The sequence below is a fragment of the Cygnus olor genome, chromosome 3 (genome assembly GCF_009769625.2).
Source record: "Cygnus olor isolate bCygOlo1 chromosome 3, bCygOlo1.pri.v2, whole genome shotgun sequence".
Lineage (NCBI taxonomy): Eukaryota > Metazoa > Chordata > Aves > Anseriformes > Anatidae > Cygnus > Cygnus olor.
The window spans coordinates 33374154-33392731 of NC_049171.1; the positions used below are offsets into that span (position 1 = coordinate 33374154).

At 39.8% G+C, this 18578-nt stretch overlaps 2 long non-coding RNA genes across 3 annotated transcripts; both read left to right on the forward strand.

The window, feature by feature from the left end:
- Positions 1 to 752: 752 nt before the first annotated feature.
- On the forward strand, positions 753 to 2898 carry LOC121068402. Of its 2 annotated transcripts, XR_005818854.1 has the most exons (3): positions 753 to 1075; positions 1981 to 2184; positions 2743 to 2898. It is a non-coding gene; the product is annotated as an uncharacterized LOC121068402 (long non-coding RNA). The 2 variants fall into 2 exon arrangements; XR_005818853.1 differs by lacking the exon at positions 2743 to 2898 and having other exon boundaries at positions 1981 to 2723.
- Positions 2899 to 3828: 930 nt separating this feature from the next.
- On the forward strand, positions 3829 to 10855 carry LOC121068403. The gene is made up of 3 exons (XR_005818855.1): positions 3829 to 3879; positions 4795 to 4874; positions 10489 to 10855. It is a non-coding gene; the product is annotated as an uncharacterized LOC121068403 (long non-coding RNA).
- The last annotated feature ends 7723 nt before the right edge of the window (positions 10856 to 18578 follow it).

The window sequence follows — 18578 nt, forward strand, 5'->3', positions numbered from 1 at the left end:
ATTAATTAAAAAAAAAAAGAAAGAAAAGAAATGACAAATGATTCAAAGTAATTTTTGCAGCTAGCAATTAATGGATAAGATTTCTATTTGCAGATTTCCAGCACAGCAAGTTGAGCTGGCAACATGACTCATATTCATAGAAGTTGGACAGGATTTTCTGGTTTTGACTATAAAATTATCCCTCTACCAAAATTTAAAAAGCAATGTGAGGGGATCCATAAATGCCATGAGCTCATGCTGCCAATCTCAACCCCATCAGAAGCCATGCACATGAGACTAACCTGCTTAGAGACTGAGTACAAGATGTTCTTACAGAAAAAGCTGTACATAGCCAAAAGCAAAAAGAGGAAAAATATATGGAAAGAAATCAAGGGAATACAATAAATAAAAAATAAAAATAAAAGTAAAAAAAAAAAATCTATATATATATTGCAAAAGGATATGTTTGAGACTGAAAGCAATGAAACATATTTTGTCTGTGTGCTGTAGAAAAAACATGAAGGTTTTCAGACACAGAGTCACCAAAGATTTGCTACACACAGTGTGGATATTTACATTCTTTTCTTTTTTTTTTTCTCTCTCTCTCCCTTTTTTTTTTTTTTCTCTGCAGTGTATATTTCACTGTTTTTTGGACCACCAAGCAACAGAAGCAACGATAGTAGTGAATGACTCATACCCAGACATTTCTGACCTATTAGTCACATATCTGTTACTGGAATAAGTATTGATTCTGTGCCTGCTGAAATGAAAGATGTGTCTGATGGCTCATGAGGGAAGGTATGTGATATTCAAGGATCGTGGTTTCCTACAGTAAATGTGCATCTTTCCAGACAGAGGTTCCCAGACTGTGTTGTATATACTGCTAGTGAAGCTGGAACAATTTCAGACTGGCTCTGCTCATGACGATCCCTAAATCAATTAAATTTAGGAATCTTTCTTGAAATTGAATCAATACAGCTTGCTGGTGGCATCCAAGTGAGCAGGTCTAGCTCTGTCTATACCAAGGCTGTCTGTCTTTGAAAACATGGACACACAAGCATTTACCAGCTGATCATCAGTAATTGCCTACATGGAGGTAGGTACAAGAGCCACAGAGTAATTGACTTTCTAGGTTGCTGATGGGTGGTATTTGCCTGTGTGGAGATTCTCCCATGGTAATTCAGAGCCAGAGAAGAGATGAGAGGAGGTAAATTCTGGTTTAGGAAAGCAGAGGGTGAGAGAGAGTGGTGAAGACTGTCATGCCAAGGGAGGGGAGAGGAAGATGCCAAAAGAACAAACGAGACTAAAAACACCCCATCCTTGCGTAACCACACAAGCTGGCAGAGTCAAGCACTGTTTCTATGCTGGAGGTACTCAGGCAAATAAATGGATAACCCCCATTTTGAGGACCTAACTCCACTTAGCTTTATTCTGTTTACCTCAAAGGGACCGGTCAAATATTTGGAATTGAGCAAAGGCTGAACTGGTTTCCTGGATCAGGACACAAAGAACTAAATGGTTAAGATGTGTTTATAACATTAGTGTACTGTATTCTTTAATTATTGGCTCACTTACTGGGTAGCAGAATCATGCATATTCAGTCTTATACGCTCTTCACATTTCTTTGTGACTCTCGGATTTGTTTCTTCCACATATGAAAGACAGCTAAAATCCTTGCTATAAGGTCATAATATCTCCTTAACCATTTGCACTTATCCTCATGAAGTAAATTAGTCTTCTTTTAGAACTTTTAGAGCATTGGTACTAGTATATGGAGATTCATTACCTTGAGAATACCAAGGGGTTTTTTTGTTTTGTTTTGTTTTGTTTTTAACAATATTTTAAGTATTATATATATTAGGTTTCATATAGCTATAGCTTTTTTTTTTTTCTAAACGAAAAAAAAAATCTCTGCATGTTTCCACAAGATATGGAGACCCTGATAAAGAACACATATGAAGTAATTATTTTAATCACAGTTTTTTTCCTCTCTCTCTTCAGCATTCATTATATTCTTGATTCAATGTCCTTCATAAAATCAACCCAAGTTAACAGCATTTACAATGCCATTCAAGCAAAAATGAAACCTAAAAACATAGAAATGGGAGTCAAGTCATACCAGATACTATGAGTCTTGTAGAACAAATGATAAGCCTGTATCCTTTCTTTGGAAGAAAGATGTGCAGCTGTATTAAGAACAAAAAGGTATGTATGCTAAGGTGGAAAAGAAAAAGCAGAACCTAAGCACACGTTTACGCAATTCTGATCTTTGCTTAGTTCCTTCAATATTTAGAAAAGAAACTGCACGTACAGGCTGATGACAGGATCAAGTCAATATGAGTTTAATCCTGATTTCAGATGATACATGTTTAAGACTCAAGACAAAAAAAAATGGTGCTATGGTAGCTCCTCACAAAATCTTTATATATAAGACAGCAATGAAAAAAATGTATCTGCTGAGCGATACTCTAAAGTATCTTAAAATTAACTTTTGAGCTAAGGAGGAAAACTGCATTATTTCTCATAATTGCAGAGTTGCAGACTGGTTGAGGTTGGAAGGGACCTCTGGAGACCATCTGGTCCAACTCCACTGGTCAAACAGAGCCATCTAGAGCTGCTTGCCCAGGATGATGTCCAGACAACTTTTGAAGATCTCCACGGAGAGAGACTCATAACTGCTCTGCACAACCTATGCCAGTGTTTATTCAACTTCACGATAAAGAAGTGTTTCCTGGTGTTCAGATGGAACCTCTTGTTTTCCAGTTTGTGCCCGTTGCCTCTCATCCTGGCATTGAACACCACTGGAAAGAGCCCGGGTCCATTCTCCACCCCTCCTCCCCCCGACATTGCTTTCCTCCAGTCCTCAGGCATTTCTCTCATTCACTGTGATCTTTGAAGATAATGGAGAGTGTTCTTGTAAAGACATCGCCCAGCACCCTCAGCACTTGTGGGTGCATCCCATGAGGACCCATGGACATATGTACCTCTGGTTTAAGTATTCTCTGACCTGATTCTCTTCAGCCAAGGGTACATCTTCACTCCAGACTTTCCCCTATAGTCACTGGGACCTGGGATTTCTGAAGCCCAGTCTTGCTATTAAAGAATGAGGTGAAGAAGACATTCAGTAACTCAGTCCTTTCCAAGTCATGTGCCCCCAGAGCCCCTATCCCATTCACTACATGCTCATGCTTTTCCTTGCCTTCCTTTTGCCACTTATCTACTTACAGAAGCTCTTGTTGTTTTTGATATCCATTGTCAGATTCATTTGTTCTGCTGGAGCCTAAAATATTCAGTACTAATTCTGGAATGCAAAGTTAAGAATGCATTTGTGCTAAAAAAAAAAAAAAAAAAAAAAAAAAAAAAAATCACTAATTTGTAATTTGATGGGGTTTTTGCTTGCTTCTTGCAGCATTTGGCTCTACCTTTTTTGTGTCATTGGTGGTTATTCCATCTGCTTGCAAGTTACTGTGTGCAGATATTAAGGAAACTATGTTCTGACATGTCAGGTAACCGTTATTTCAAGGAACATGAACACTTACACCCCACCAGTCTCAAGATGCAGACCATGATTTAGAGTTAACAAGTCTTCCCTGACGGTTTGAAAGCCTGCTCTAAGCACATTCTGCACAGCAAGCAAGGCCAGGCCTTGAACCCCCTGGCCAATTCACATGGGTGAATTATCTCATAGACAGTACAGTTATTCATATTGTTAAACAATGTGAGGAAGCAGTAAGAAGTTAACCCAGAAGTTGAAATTTTATACTCTTCTTTCCTTAGGAAACAAACAAACAAAACAAACAAACAAAGAAAAAGAAGAACAACAGAGGAAACTCACAGGGAGGAACAAAGGACTAGGAGAGATTACATGAATCATGAAGTCCATCCCCTATCCACAACCAGGTAACCCTCAGAGTCTTTCCCAGTACCTTATAATAATTTTCAGACCTTTGCTACAAAAGGAGCTGAAGACAATATTCTTGTCTTGGCATGTCCCCATATCAGAGGTTTTGTATTTTCAAAAAAAGAGATCCTTCCTAATCTCACCTGGGGGAAATTCCTTCCAGAACCTATGTCAGTCAATCTAACTCTGGTTATTGGAGCAAGAGGCAGCATACAGGCATGAGAGAAATGTTTTCAGCCCTAGCTGACTCATAGTCCCAGATCAGTATGAAGGAATGAGAGACCAGGGAAAGAAAAGAAATCTGTCCTTCCACCCACCAGGTGCTGGTGGGAAGTGAGAGAGGAACATGCTTTTTGCCTCTTTGCTATTTTGGAGAAAGCAGAACTCACAAGCCACATTAAAACTGTATCCTACACATCCCAGGAATATTTCTCCCATCAGAGCATGGGGCATATGCTGTTTACCAGCAGTCATGTGCAGTTGTCAGTAAGCTCTGATCTTCCTGACATTTTATGTGTTCCCCTATATTTATCACTGCAGCTACGTTTCACAGTGCCAATGAGAAAATCGATGTACCAAGCATTTCAGCTGCAAAAGCACCAGTGCAAGGCTCAGACAGCTGATCTCAGAGCTACTCTGGGACCCCAAAGAAAAAGTTAGTATCTGCTCCCAGACCCACTAGATGGCACTGTGTATGGCTGTTACCAGCCCGTACAAACCTGAGGCAGAGTTTGGTGTGAGCCCTTCAGCTCCAGCCTCAGCTGGGTGGCTTCGATTTCCAGCACAAGTCTCTTAGCCTGGAACTTCATGCAGCTGTTCTGCCCATTCAGCAATTTTCGGGTTCCCTCAGTCACTCTAAATTAGTGCTCTTTCAAATGACTACCAGTATTTTTTTATTTTCTATTTTTCTCCAGAAGCTCCAAGGTTATATTTTTCCAGTTCCTGGACCTTGCCCAAAACATTCCAGAGGTTTCAAGAAATATTTAGAAAGTCGGTAAGTCTGAGTATCCTGTCTGGCTGGTGTGCAGTGCATGTGTGAGTGGAAGGGTACAGACTTCAACCAAGCCTCCCAAAAGTACTGCAGATTACAGGAATTTTGATGTGAGCCTAACTTTCCGTCTTGGCTACACCAGTTCTTCTCTATGGGGTCAGTTCGTATCCCAGTGAAATTAGTGAGGGGGTTCCACTGAGATCACTGAGGGTTGGATACGGGCCTCTGCCAGGTTTCCAAACACTGAAGAAATGTGTGCTGACATTTAGTAAATCTTTCCCCCTTTTCTGATTAAGGTTTCTACTCTAACTGTGAGCAGTGTTTGCTGGTTTATGCTCACAATGAAAACTGATGGGACTGTCGGGAAAACTGATGGGGCTGCCATTTTCAGTCTGACTAGCAGGAGTTTTGCCAAATACATTTTTCTAAATGAAATGGGAGTTAAAATCCCTCTGTCTCTCTGCTTCTTGCTGTCTCCACTTTTTAAAAGTTTTTCTTGTGTTGCAGCTTCAGCGGCAACCTGAGCATCATTTTGAGCCTTTTTTAAGTCCTTGGAACATAGTTTTGCCTCTCCCTAAGCAAAAGTGATGTTTGAAACATCTCCTTTTTGTCCTCTCACATCATTATTTACTCTAATAAAGTGCATTAGGCATTTTCCGATTGTGCTTTTGAAGATTCAGCCACAAGCTGATCTATAAACCATATGTAAAATGTGCAAGTTGAACAAACATCAACAATAATTCCTAGGCCTCGCATATTTGAAGCAGTTGCTCACGGAGAGCCTCCATGATTAGATGGTGCAGGTCAGCAAAGCACTGCAAAGAAGGTCAAATATGCTCATCAAGCACGGAGCTGCTAGTTATTGCCCCTTGTTTGAAGGTCTCCAGACACAGTAGACAGTAACTGACTGTGTGAGGGTCCCTAGACCTCTTTCATCTGGAAACCATGGTCCACAGGGAGTAGAAGATATAAGCCCTGGATAGCAGGTGTAAATTGGAGAGCACGTAGTGCAAAGCAGCTGTGTGAGACTGGGCAGCACTGGAAATAGAGTTCTGTGCCCAAGTCACCGTGTCACAGGGTGACTGCAGGTAAAGGTCCTAAAGGGGGGGGAAAGAGCAAAATGTCAATGTCTTGGTTTTGTCTTATTCTTTTTTTTTTTTTTTTTTTTTTTTAGTTTTATATCTGACCGCCTCCAGGTGTGTCTGGAGCTGGCACAAAATCCAACAGTGTCACGAGGAACTCCAGAAATTTAGAGGTGTATCTGAACACAAAGTTCAGGGTTACAACTGAGTCGGTACATACTACATCATAACTGTACAGATTTTTAAAAATGGCATTTCTCAACAACAAGACAGTAAAATTTAAAAAGAAAAATCAGTGTCTGTAGTTAGGTTTCCAAAGGAAGAATAATTTATTGTAGTTGTTTCACCCAGTATGCCCCAGAAATGGGCATGATGAGGTTTTGCAAGCTCAGCTGAGCTATACCCACTGTAAGACCTTAAGAAGGAATTCTTGGGAGAGTTTGACCTCCAAATGTAGGATAAAGTAGCCTTGGGGTAGCTTTAGTTTACACAGATTAGGAATAAATCCCAGGAGGTATTAAAGAAGAGCACGTTCTGGCTTTTACCTGTCCCGCAGGATATGATTTACTGTTCCGGTAAAGAAAAAAAAAAAAATTTGATCCCCATAACTTCTATCTCATCTATGCAATGATTTCTTCCCAGTTGTGATTGTATTCACACCAAAACTGGAGGGTACATCTCTCTTTTGTATTTTCTCTACACCAGAAGCAAATCATTTTGATGATATTTTGTTTATCTGCTTTTGAAATGCCAGATAATTCCAAGCCTCTCTGAACACAATTCTTGAGAACCTTGGATCAGAAAACAGGGTCAAAATAGTTTGCTTCATCATTCCTTTAGATCATGAACTCAAGCCTTCTTGTAGTGTTGTATGGTCTGGTTCATAAGTTTGTTTCATAAATTTGTTTGTTTGTTTCTTAAGGGAAAGAGGTGTTTTGGGGAAAAAAAAAAAAAAAAAAAAAAAAGGAGCCAAATACAAAAAGCATTGCCATTATATCACTGGGCTTTTAAAGAAACTTTTTCACTGATGCTGACACATATATGATAATAGTTTGTTCTTAAAGGCTGAAAAGTTAAACAAATATGAAAATAGAAGCTGTGAAACATCAGTGTTAGTTTTCTATGAGATAACTAATTGCACACCTGCATGTTCACATATTCCTCTGTGCCCTTTTCCACTATTAATGACTAACATTTAAGCAGCTTGAAGATTATGTCTTCACTTCGCTTCTAAGTTCTTGTTTGGTCCTCTAAAGAAATAATTAATGTGAGCATATTATATTACTAGGAAAACTGGCAAATACAAATCAAATAAGTTTTTGATTATGAGACTGCAGGAATCCTCCCTGAGCTCAACGTGTGTATGGAGGTTTTATAAGCAATTAAACTCTATCCCTGAAAATCCTGCCTTTAAAGCTTTTGGATCACCTGTAGGGTTTTATGGTCTGCTGCAATTAATGAGAATGTAGAAGCTGGCAGGGAAAGTTCAAGTAAGGAAAAGGAACATGTACCAGATAAGCTCAAACACACTTAACCTCTCCCCTGCTAGAGGGTTTCTTTTCAGGCAGCACTGACACAGCCTAAATAGATGCTGCATTTGAAACACTGTCAGGATTAATAGGCAGCAGCAAAGGTTCTTGTTTCCTTTGTTACTTATTATGCTGCAGCAAAAGAACTGAACTTTAAGAAATATGACAAATGGTACAAATAGCCTTTAAAACAACAAGATCTCTATGGGATGGAACAAATTGATATTTTTTTTTCGGAACACTACAATATTTAGGCAGTGGCTTTAAGTGGGTATGTCAGCCATATTTCTGTGCATGTGCTGCAGCATAACATCTGACATCCATCACCATCCTCACGCAACTTTAGCTGGCAGCAGTACAGATATCCTTCATCTTTCTCTGCTCCTGCTCCTGTCTCTTCAACAGCAGATTGTTATCATCCATGCTGTTCCCCTAGAAATGTGCAGGGACTTTACCTGCTGGCAGAAAGAAGACAAATGAGTTCCCGCCTCATGTTGTCATTGCCCAGGAGACTGGATGTTTTGTGAAATATGACAGGGGTTGTCTGTTCCCCATTAACCTCATGGCTGAATCTAGTTCTGATAGCCTTTAAACTAGGAGAGGTAGGACCCAGAGAAGCTGCTTTTGCCCACTTGCTATTGTATGCCTGGATATGAAGTCAAAGAGAAAGCATATGGAGAAGCCAGATTTTGAGGGCAAGGAGTGTTTCGCATCCTCGTTTGCCCCGTGCAGGCCTGGAGACTAAGGCACAAGCTGACCTGTTGCCCTTTAAACAGAGTGTCCTCAGTTAAACGTGCCTAGACTCCACATGTCTAGCTATTCTTTCCTTTACAGCAGCATAACGCTGTTGTGTTTAACATCAAGAGGGATAATCAGATTCAGTTCATCTGTGCTATTATTTGCCCATTTCTGTAAACCACAGTGGCAGGGCTGCAGGTTGCGTTTGTCAGCACATAAACATGACTTCAGCTGGTGTTCGTCATGGCAATGTGGCTTGTTTAAAGAGGTATGTATATCACTGTTACTACTGAACCTTCACCACTACGAAGATGCTGGTGGCAATACAGACTTGACAGCTGCAATTATGTTCACTGCCTCCAGAGAGAGAACAGAGAGGACAGGCTCTTCTGAGCTTCTGGTTGCTGTTTTGGTGGATCAGGATAAGGTGCTGCTGAGGAGATTTTTGGAGCTATGCTTTATGCATCCTGTCCCAACCACAAGGAAAGCAATCACATGTTTTTCATAACACCACTAGCCTGCTACTCCCTTCATTCCTGAGGAGAGCAGCACTCTGAGAGCACCAAAAGCAATCGCTGCTGAACCAGTAGGAGAACACATCACTGCTGAGCCAGATGCCTGGAAATATGAATGCTGCTCTGTGGTTTCTTCAGGAGTCTGAGCCAGTATTTACCTCATCAGATGTATCTTTACTTTGCTGCCCTATCCCAGCCTGTACTCTATTCACAGTGCAATCTATTTTCCACAAGTGACAAGTCTGGGGGTCCCCAAAGGTAGTTAAAGGAAAGCAGGATGCAAAACGAAATATACAGAGTGTATGGGAAATGGCGGGGAGCGGAGATGAAAAATACACCCGCTACAAACATGAGAAATCCTGGTCCCAGGGAGAAACAGGCGCCGCAGACTGGAAAAGGAGCTTAACAGAACTGGGGAGGAGATTTAGGGGGATGAGGAGGCAAAGACTGTGATTCCAGCCAAGGCTAATGAGACTGCACAGGAACTGAAGCTGAATGGCTGTACAGAATCTACAGAAGCAAAAATAGAGACCTGTAGCCATCTTTTTCCACAGAGACAGTATTATCATTCTTTTCTTCACAACTGGAGGAACAAAATCCTTAAGTGATTTGCCTTCAACAGATTTGTAGCCCAGGTTCTTCCAGCCCTCAGGCACAGACATAACCACGAAATTTCCGTTGTGTTTATTACCTTCAGGTGACTTGGAGAATGTTCATTTAAGTGTCTTCCACTGTGCAAGACTAAAAATTCATGTACTGGATAGGGGGTAAGGTCACAGATGTAAAATTGGCTCTAACATCCAGCTCACTTTCTTCCTCTCTTTTTTTCTTTTCTTTCATATATATATATATATATATGTAGTGCTAAAATGTATGAAAGGAAGCAGAAGAAGACTAGTCTTGGCTATTTCCCTATACATATGTAGTTTTTGGCCCAGTGATATCAGATTCATCCTGTGAATCAGTCAAAGGAGCAATAAATCTAGAGCTCATTAGGATTACATGCATATTACCTTTACTCTGTGGTTTCTGACTGATGTACCTACAAGTTTTCATGGCCATCAGCATGTATTTTGCCTCCAGCAAACAAAAAAGCTGGGGATACTTCTTAATCTATCATCCTGACTCTCCCATTCAGACAGATGGTCTCTGTTGCTTGCACATCACCGCTTGCCCTTCCATGGTACACAACATACTGCCTGTTCCCTGATGACAATACATGTGTTGGTAATAAATTTCCCATTTATAGTCCAATACAACCTTCTTAAGCAGCTGATCAGCTGACAACCTTCTCTGTTTCGAACTTTTCAGATATGTGGTGGGGACTGACTGCACAAGCTCCTGGCTCCTTATCCCACACCAATTTCCCTCGACTCACAAATACCAGGGGGACAAAGAAGAAAAGCAAACGCCATCTTACTGCCTTTTCAGTATCTGTTCATGCCTTTGTGTTACTGTAACAGTGCTTTTAAAATGCACCTTAGTTTCATAGTGATATAAGGCAATAATTCTTTCCTGACAAGCAACCATGACTGTGGTTGGTAAGTGCCTGTTTGAAATCAGAAAAGCTAAGTAGTCCTTACAGTAATTAGGTCTCAAAGGGTTTTCTCTTCCTACTGCAATACCAAAAGAGAATCAGCTTCAAAACACATCTTACATGCTTCATCTGTATATTAGGAAGGGCATTTCTCAGTAAGGGCTGAGGATTCAAAATATGGGGATATCGATTACATCCTCTTTTTTCTTTCCACAGAAGGTTTCCAAGGAGGTGGCTAACTAGGACTGAATACACAACCACATTTGTGCTGAATAGCTAGAAAGCAAAGGAAACCCATTATGTGGTTTTTAAAACCTTTTGTGAATTGTGGAAAAGATACGTAATGTTTCTGCTGAAGAAAATCCATCACAATTATCTATATGTTTTTTATTTCACTCCAAGAATTTTCAACAATGAATCTTTATTGGGACCTTCATAAATAAATAAATAACCAGCAGTACTGCTGTCATGGAGAACACTTATAAATGAGCTTACTACTACACAGCTGCTCTGAAGACTGCATGTATTGCTTGTAAATAATTAGTTTTCCACCTCTGACAGGTAGGGTTATAAAAATGATTATTCTAAAATAAATAATGTTTAAATAAATAATTTGTGTCTAATGTCTAAATGTCTAAAATAAATAATGTTGCATTTAGGGTGGCTTTTTTGTTTTTGTTTTGTCGTTTTTTTTTTTCCTCAGAGAATCATACTAAACCATTCCACAGACACCTTTGGTCTTGCACAACAAAAGGCCCCATATGTTTTTACTTTCCAGAATTACTGCCAGACATGGAAAGGAACAGATGTGGAGCAGCCATTGCCTTGCGAGTTTGACCTGCAGCATAGGCACTTGATTCTTATTACCCTCCACTTTCTACTGACCATGCATCAGATCCCTTTACAGCTTCTCTTTTCTCACACATGCCTGTTCATGTCAGAACTGATTCTCTTTGGTAATTACACTGTTCTTCAGATTCCCTTCATGATAAGAAAAAAACATTTGCTTTACTTTTGCTTCTCAGTTCACTGCCTGTTTTGGATAAAGCTGGGTATGGAAGTATTAAAATACCAAGGGAAAGCCTGCTGTCACAATGAGTTTCATACAAAGTCCTTTGAAGTCATTCATAAACAGTGGTTACCAATTATTGCTGTTGGGCTTTGGATCCACCCATGGATTTCTTCCAGCAAGAAGCATAACTATTAAAAAGTTTTCAAAAGATTCATCTGATGGGATTACCAGTTTGATTTCCTGAATAATGCTCTCTGAAGATTCAGATAAGCATGTTACCACTTGAAAGCTCTCCCTATCACCTCAGGCCAGAATTAAAGCATCTCTGCAGTCACGATGCCCAAAGTTTCACAAGCAGTGTGTAATTTCAGCCTTACAACAGAGCTACCCTTTGGTCTCTCCCTACTGAGAAAGGATACGCTTTCTTGATCCTAACACCAGAACCATCTGCTTCTTTTCAAAACATAGTCTTCATTATTGGAATAATTTAAATTCTGGTGCAATATTACTGGAACAGTCTTGGCATCATTTTGTGTTGCAAAGAAAGTTCTTGGACAATTGCTTATTTGTTATTGCCATCCTCTTTCTAACCCACTGTGTTCCTTCGCAGTACTCAGACAGTTTACATTTGAAAGATACCATTTTAATGGTCGTCCTAAATTTTGTATCCACAGACAGAAGTGACAGTACATTTCCCAGAAAGAATCTGTGTAGCAGGTAGACCCACACTTATGCAATATGTGCAGCTAATTCTTTATACATGATGCTTCTTTTCCCACAAAGTTTAACCCCCTGAAGATATTTAGCTCTGAAAACTTGATTTGCCTTTGGAGTATTGTATAGAGGAGTAAAGGATTTGGCACACCTTTCTTCAATATGCCTCTGAATCTGAAATGCTAGTACCATGTCAGAAACATTTTGGATTTGTTGATCAAAATCTGCACATCTTCACTCATGGCTCAGTCTCTGCTAAATTCAGGTACAGTGCCCTACAATGATGCATTCTGTACCATATTCCCTTTTCAAACTGAACCCCAGAAAACACTGCATCAAGTCTGTAGGCTATACAGGAATGTATTGCAATGGACTGAGTAGAATATTTAGTAGTAGCGTAGAAATTGCAAATTTTAAACCAAGTGCATTGCTGACTTGAGGCAACCAAGGAACTTCAGCTTTGGCTGAACACTGTGCTCAAACTTGGTCAGTTTATCTTCCATCTTTGGGAAGTCCTTTTCTTTGAGAATAAGCAGAGTAAGCAGAACCATCAAAGGGGTAGAACAAGAAGGCAAGTTCCCTGGACAGACCTCTGATCAACATCAAACGTATGTGTATATATATATAAAAATGCAGTATATATATATATATATATATATATGCACACATGCAGATACTGTAGAGCCCCCAGCCAGTTGCTGCCATCTTCAAAGAGAGTGAACCCATAATGGTGAGTATGCAGGAGGCAAAGGCAGCAGTGAATGAGGAAGAAGGGAACCTTGGTGGTGTTTGGAAATCAGTAGAAGTGAAGGATAAACTACTTGGAGAAATAAACCCTGAAGACAAAATATCTGGCCATGAAAAGAATCAGTCAGCAGGTCAAGGGAGGGAATTGTCCCCCTCTGCTCTGCCCTTGTGATGCCCCACTTGGAGTGCTGTGTCCAGGTTTGGGGCCCCCAGCACGAGAAGGTTGTAGACCTGTAAGAGCATGTCCAGAGAAGGGCCACAAAGATGATCAGAGGGCTGGAGCACCTCTCCTATGAAGAAAGGCTGAGAGAGCTGGGGCTGTTCAGCCTGAAGAAGAAAAAGGTCCAGGGAGACCTCATTGCAGCCTTTTAATACTTAGAGGGGTGGGTATAAAAAAGATGGAGGGTAACTTTTTACATGGTGAGATAGTGATAGGGCAAGGGATAACTGTTTTAAACCAAAAGAGGGGAGATTTAGTTTAGATGTTAGGAGGAAATTCTTCACTCAGAGGGTGGTGAGGCCCTGGAACAGGTTGCCAAGAGAAGCTGTGGATGCCCCATTCCTGGAGTTGTTCAAGATCAGGTCGGATGGGGTCCTAAACAACCTGATCCAGTTGGTGGCATCCCTACCCATGGCCGGGGGATTGGTACTAGATCATCTTTAAGGTCTGTTCAAACTCAAGCCATTCTATGATTCTATGATTCCACAATTTTAAATGGCAGGAGGCTTTGATCACTCAACTGTTTTGATTAATGATTGAAGTTTCCACAAAAAGAAAAAGAAATTGTCTAAATAACTTGCACTTTACTCTTGTCCTTTGACAAGGCAGGGAAAAGGGACACAACTGTATGTAATTAGCTACTGTACCCTAGAAATGAATAATTATGGAGGAGCATTTAAGTTGTGTTCAACCTGGGCAATCCAATTGCCACCTTCCTGTAACCATTCAGGTATCCTTATCACTCAGTGAATACAGGGAGAAAAGGATGTATTTTCATGTCTTTTTCATTTTCTCCAAGCTATCATGTATCACTTAGTAAAGCATAAGATAAGTTCAGCATCACAGAGATCACATTATGTTTTCCTACAGTATAAATACTTTTTTAATGATGAAATATTCAGTATTTCTTTGTTTCGACACAATAAAAGATAGTGTATAATAAGCAGCATCAAATAGGGTTTCTTTCTCCTCCACCCTCAGTGGCACTGCTAATTTGCTTGTTGCATTATTCCTTTATTTGAAATTACTTTTGGAAACCTTTTACTTGTCCTTTTAACTGATAGCACAAAAAATAAATGTCGTCCAGTCCAACCTGTTTCCTCAAAGAAAAAAAAAAGCAAACAGTTGTTAGTTAATAACATTGGGTAGTGATACATCAAAGGAGTAGAATTTACACCCATGCCTTGTCTTGATTAGAGTGTTCAAGTTTAATTCAGCATGCCACTATTTCCTGCTGGTTGTTCTTCTTCATCAGTAACAAACCCTCCTTAGAAACTGTTGGTACTGAACATATGGAGCCAATTAAATCTTTAATGAAATTTACTTATTTGCAGTTTCAGCCCTGTTGTGGTCTCTGATTCATTCAGTAAAACATTTCTGTTTACCGAAGGAGACCTTTTCATTTGCGTTGGAACACTGAAATGCAGAACTGCACGTGCGTTCTGCCAGAATTACTGGCATTTATAGTGAAGTGGACAAATTAGGCGCTAAAATCTCTTTTAACGGAGAACTTCATTTTGCATTTTCAGGCACTTAAATAAAGTGTGACCACCCTACTTATAAAGCTGTAACCTGTTTCTGGTCAGTCTTGAGTCGTGTTAAGATAAAAACGTCTGTCAGATACTAATATGTTATATATATTACTGTATACTGTAATATACTAAATATGCGTATACAGAGTGAATGTGTAGTACAAATAATGCTGAACAAATTGATACCAACCAAAGCACCTGAGAAGATAAACTAACATAATATAAAGCAGCTAAAGAATCTGGTCACTGGGTTTATTCTTGCACAATTTAAAGTCATGATAACAAAATACAGGTGATCTGTTTGCACCTCATACTCTGGCAGAAATTATTTATTATCATTACAACACTACATTTTGTTATCCTTTTGCCTTTTGGGCAGACTCTAGTACCAAGATCTTTGTCAGCCTTTGAGATCCCATCTGTTGCTCATACAACAAGTAATCTCATAATGAACCAGAACCTCATTGTATTCAAAAACACCTTAAAATGGAAATTTAATTTTCATATTGCCCTTTAAGGACAGGAAACTGATAGATAAGTGATCACCAAAAGGAGGTGAAACTTGTTAATACTATTGAAAGTGGTACTGGCAAACACACCATATAGAAGCCCTGCTGTTTGAAAATACTGGCTTGTTGCAAATTATAGCAGTCTTTTCTGACATGTCCTGAACTCAACAGCATACATGGTGCTAAAATGAGGAGTTGTGTTCTCCAAGGCCCCTTTAGATTTCTAACTCCCTGTTCCCCCTTTCCACCTCTTAGGAATCACCCCCCACCCAAAAAAGAAAAAAAAAATAGAAAAAAAAAGCACAGAAAGAAATTCAGATAAAGCTTTTCAAGGATTAAAAAAAAAAAAATGAGGCTCTGACTAAAGTTTATATCTGATTAAAAGACATCTGTACATATTTCAGCTAAAGGGTGACAGGAGACAATGAGAAGAGAGATATGGTATGTAAAGATGGCTTACAAGCTAGATTTCATATGAAACAAGGGATTCAGTCACATGTTAGCATTTACGCAGAGCCTTGAGGAAACACAAATATGGATTAGGGCAAAAATCATAAATGATCCTCTCCAGGGAAGCCTGGATTAAGAAGGAATCTGAAGAGAAGCAAAATGAAATTGAGAGTAATTAATGAAGAGAATATATTTCAGGTTATGTAAACCTTCTTACCTCCTGAAAGGGTAGTGACAGGCCACATGCTATTTCAGTTTTTGGAGGCTGTAATACTTACCAACCAGAGCAAGCAAAGAGGCAGCAAAATGAGCTTCATCAGGAGGCAACATGCAGGAGGCAAGAGGTGGCATGAAATCAAAGTACACACAGTGAGCTTCTGCAGGGAAGCAGGGCATTTCAATTGTATCAGTGCACTGCTGATAATTGCAACAAGCTGATCTCACTGCTCTCCAGAATGCAGCTGAGACATAACTGGCCTGCATTGCACACCATTGGAAAGGGAAAGATCTAATGCAGTTTAGGATTATTTGCACTCAAGAGAGTGTCTACCAGATGGTGATAATTGCCCATGATCTTTGGGATATGCAAGAGCCTTAAAAGGTTTGATGTTGAAGGAAGTTTTTTAATGAATGGGAATTGGAAGGCTCGAAGAGAAGTTGATTATTTTTTTTCCCTTAGATGTTTGTTACTGTAAGGTGCTATTACACTTCAACAGTTTATAAGGCCCAACCTACCTGGAGGCAACAAGACTTTTTATTTCTCAGCCAAAAGCAAGAAAACTTGTCCACTTAAAAATTAATAGAGCAATGTTAAAAAAAAAAATCCAATTCAGTGAACTTTAAGAATATCTAACAGAATGACCCCTTCCTTTGGATTTTTCATTCTTCTCCTTCACACTTTCTTTTTTTTCTTTTTTCTCCTCTCTTTCCTGAAAGCAAACACCTTCCTTGTCATACTTCTGTTCCGTAGAACATCCAACTGATGCTAAGTAACTACAAATAAAATAAAATAACCTTTAAGTTCCAGTTGGAGACCGTCACCAAGAACTGTTGCATTGAATTTTTTCTACTCCCATTTATGTTGCATCCCAGCCTGTGATGAAGCATCCTTTACTAATAGACTGGCACAAAGTCTCAGCAAGTTATAAGGTGTTTTTCCCATTATCATGAGCATCTTATTTGCTTCCCTGAATAAAGTGTTGTACTATTGGGCCACAGCGTTTTGTTTTTTGTTTGATTGTTTGTTTTTCAGCTATTTTTATTCTGGGTGCAAAAGAGCCCTGTCTTTTCTTGTCTTCATCACTGCTTTTTATATGGTTGTACTGAATGCTTTTGTCAGTGATTCAGGATTATAGCCTGTGGGGTGTCAGTAATAGATAGTCCACAATGGCCTGTGCACTCTTAGTCTTTCATCTGGACACCAAGTACATAACACAAGAAGAGAAGCTGGAAATGTTGTTGGTCTCCTCCAGCACAGGAATGACTGCTTTTACCACAGGCAGCTTGGAAAAACATTTTTGTTTATATGTTTCTATTTGCTTTGTTCTCTTTCTTTCCCCTTTGGAAAGGAAGACCATGTTCCTTTAAAAAAAAAAAAAAGAGAGAGAAAACTACAACAGCCTTCAGACCTATGTGTGCTCCTTGGTCAAGCCTCTCAGGTTTCATGTTTCCTACACCTGACAACAAAAACAGGATTTATATAACTGCCTAATGGTATCATATATGCCTTAGAGAGTACTGCCCTTGTGATATACCCTAGCACCACATCAGAGAGGCATCTCTCTGCAGGTCTTGTGTCCTATAGGCCAGGCCCAGGCAGAAGTGCATAAGTTATTGCAGAACACCTGAAAGGGATCTATGTTTAAGAACCTAAATCTGCCCCCAAAATAACCCTTTCTCTCATGATGCTAAAGAGAAAAATAAAAATAAAATAAAATAAAATAAAATAAAATAAAATAAAATAAAATAAATAAATAAAAATTATAAAGGAGAGGAAAGTAGCACATGGAAAGGAGAGTGTGCAAACATATTGAAGCCCAAAGCAAATTGAGATGGCTACACCTTCTCTGAAAATATGACCTATCTTGAACAGAGGTTCTGAACTAAAGTTACTTCAAGTAGCTTTCATAAAATCCTGCTGTGAGGTCCTAGAGAATTCTCTCCAAAGCAGAAATGTGTCCTATCTTCTCAAGCACTATCTGCGGATCTCTTAGAAGCAAAATATATTTAACAAAGTTAATTTTGCTAAGAGGTGTTACCATGTACTATCTTTCAGCCAAGGGAAGGGAGAGGGGCAGGAGGTTGGAGCTTGCAATGCCTCAAGGCAATGGCATTCTGCCAGTTTCTCCTTACAGACCATGCCAGAAGTGCCTAAGAGCAAATGGCACATAAAACAGAAACACCTGTCATTACTGGACTGTGTGTATGTGTGCGTGTACAATCATCTGAAACTTCATTAAAAAAAGCGTGCTTTCCTGCCCAAAGAATGTAATGAAAAGTTTTACCGTGTGGAGCAATATAGCTGGAGTGGTCATCCTAGTTTTATCAACAGATGGGCTGAGACACCCAGAAGGGCCTTGCTTAGCCCTCCCTGGAGGGCACTGGCACACCTGAACTTCTCTGCCCCCTCCTAACTGCCTTTTCACACCCACCTCACCCCTGTTCACCCTTCTGTGTCAGCCAGTGATGATGGCTACACTACAATGAGGCTCGCCTAGAAACTTTCCCTTTAATTTCAGAAGTAAATCTGTCACTTAGATTGTATGCACACGTTTTTCAGCAATAACTCACCCACTTATCTTCTGTCTTCATCAGCAAACAGTAGTGCTCTGCTGAGACTCTGAAAGAAGTTTTGCAAAGGGCATTCATGCTCAGATTTTGTGCCAGCATAGCATGAAGCCAACTCAGCCTATACATGCTGCTCTGCAAGGAAGCAACAGCTCAGGCTCTACAGCTTTTTTGTCCATGTTATTACAGGACCTTGGTATGTGTGTCAAGGAAGCCCTCCCTTGATTTGAGGGCCTTGGCCTACCTCTAAAAGAGGCATTTTTTTCTGTTCAATATGGTGAGAGGATCACCATTTTCTTATCCAGCTCATGGATGTAGCGTTCATCATTGTGGCA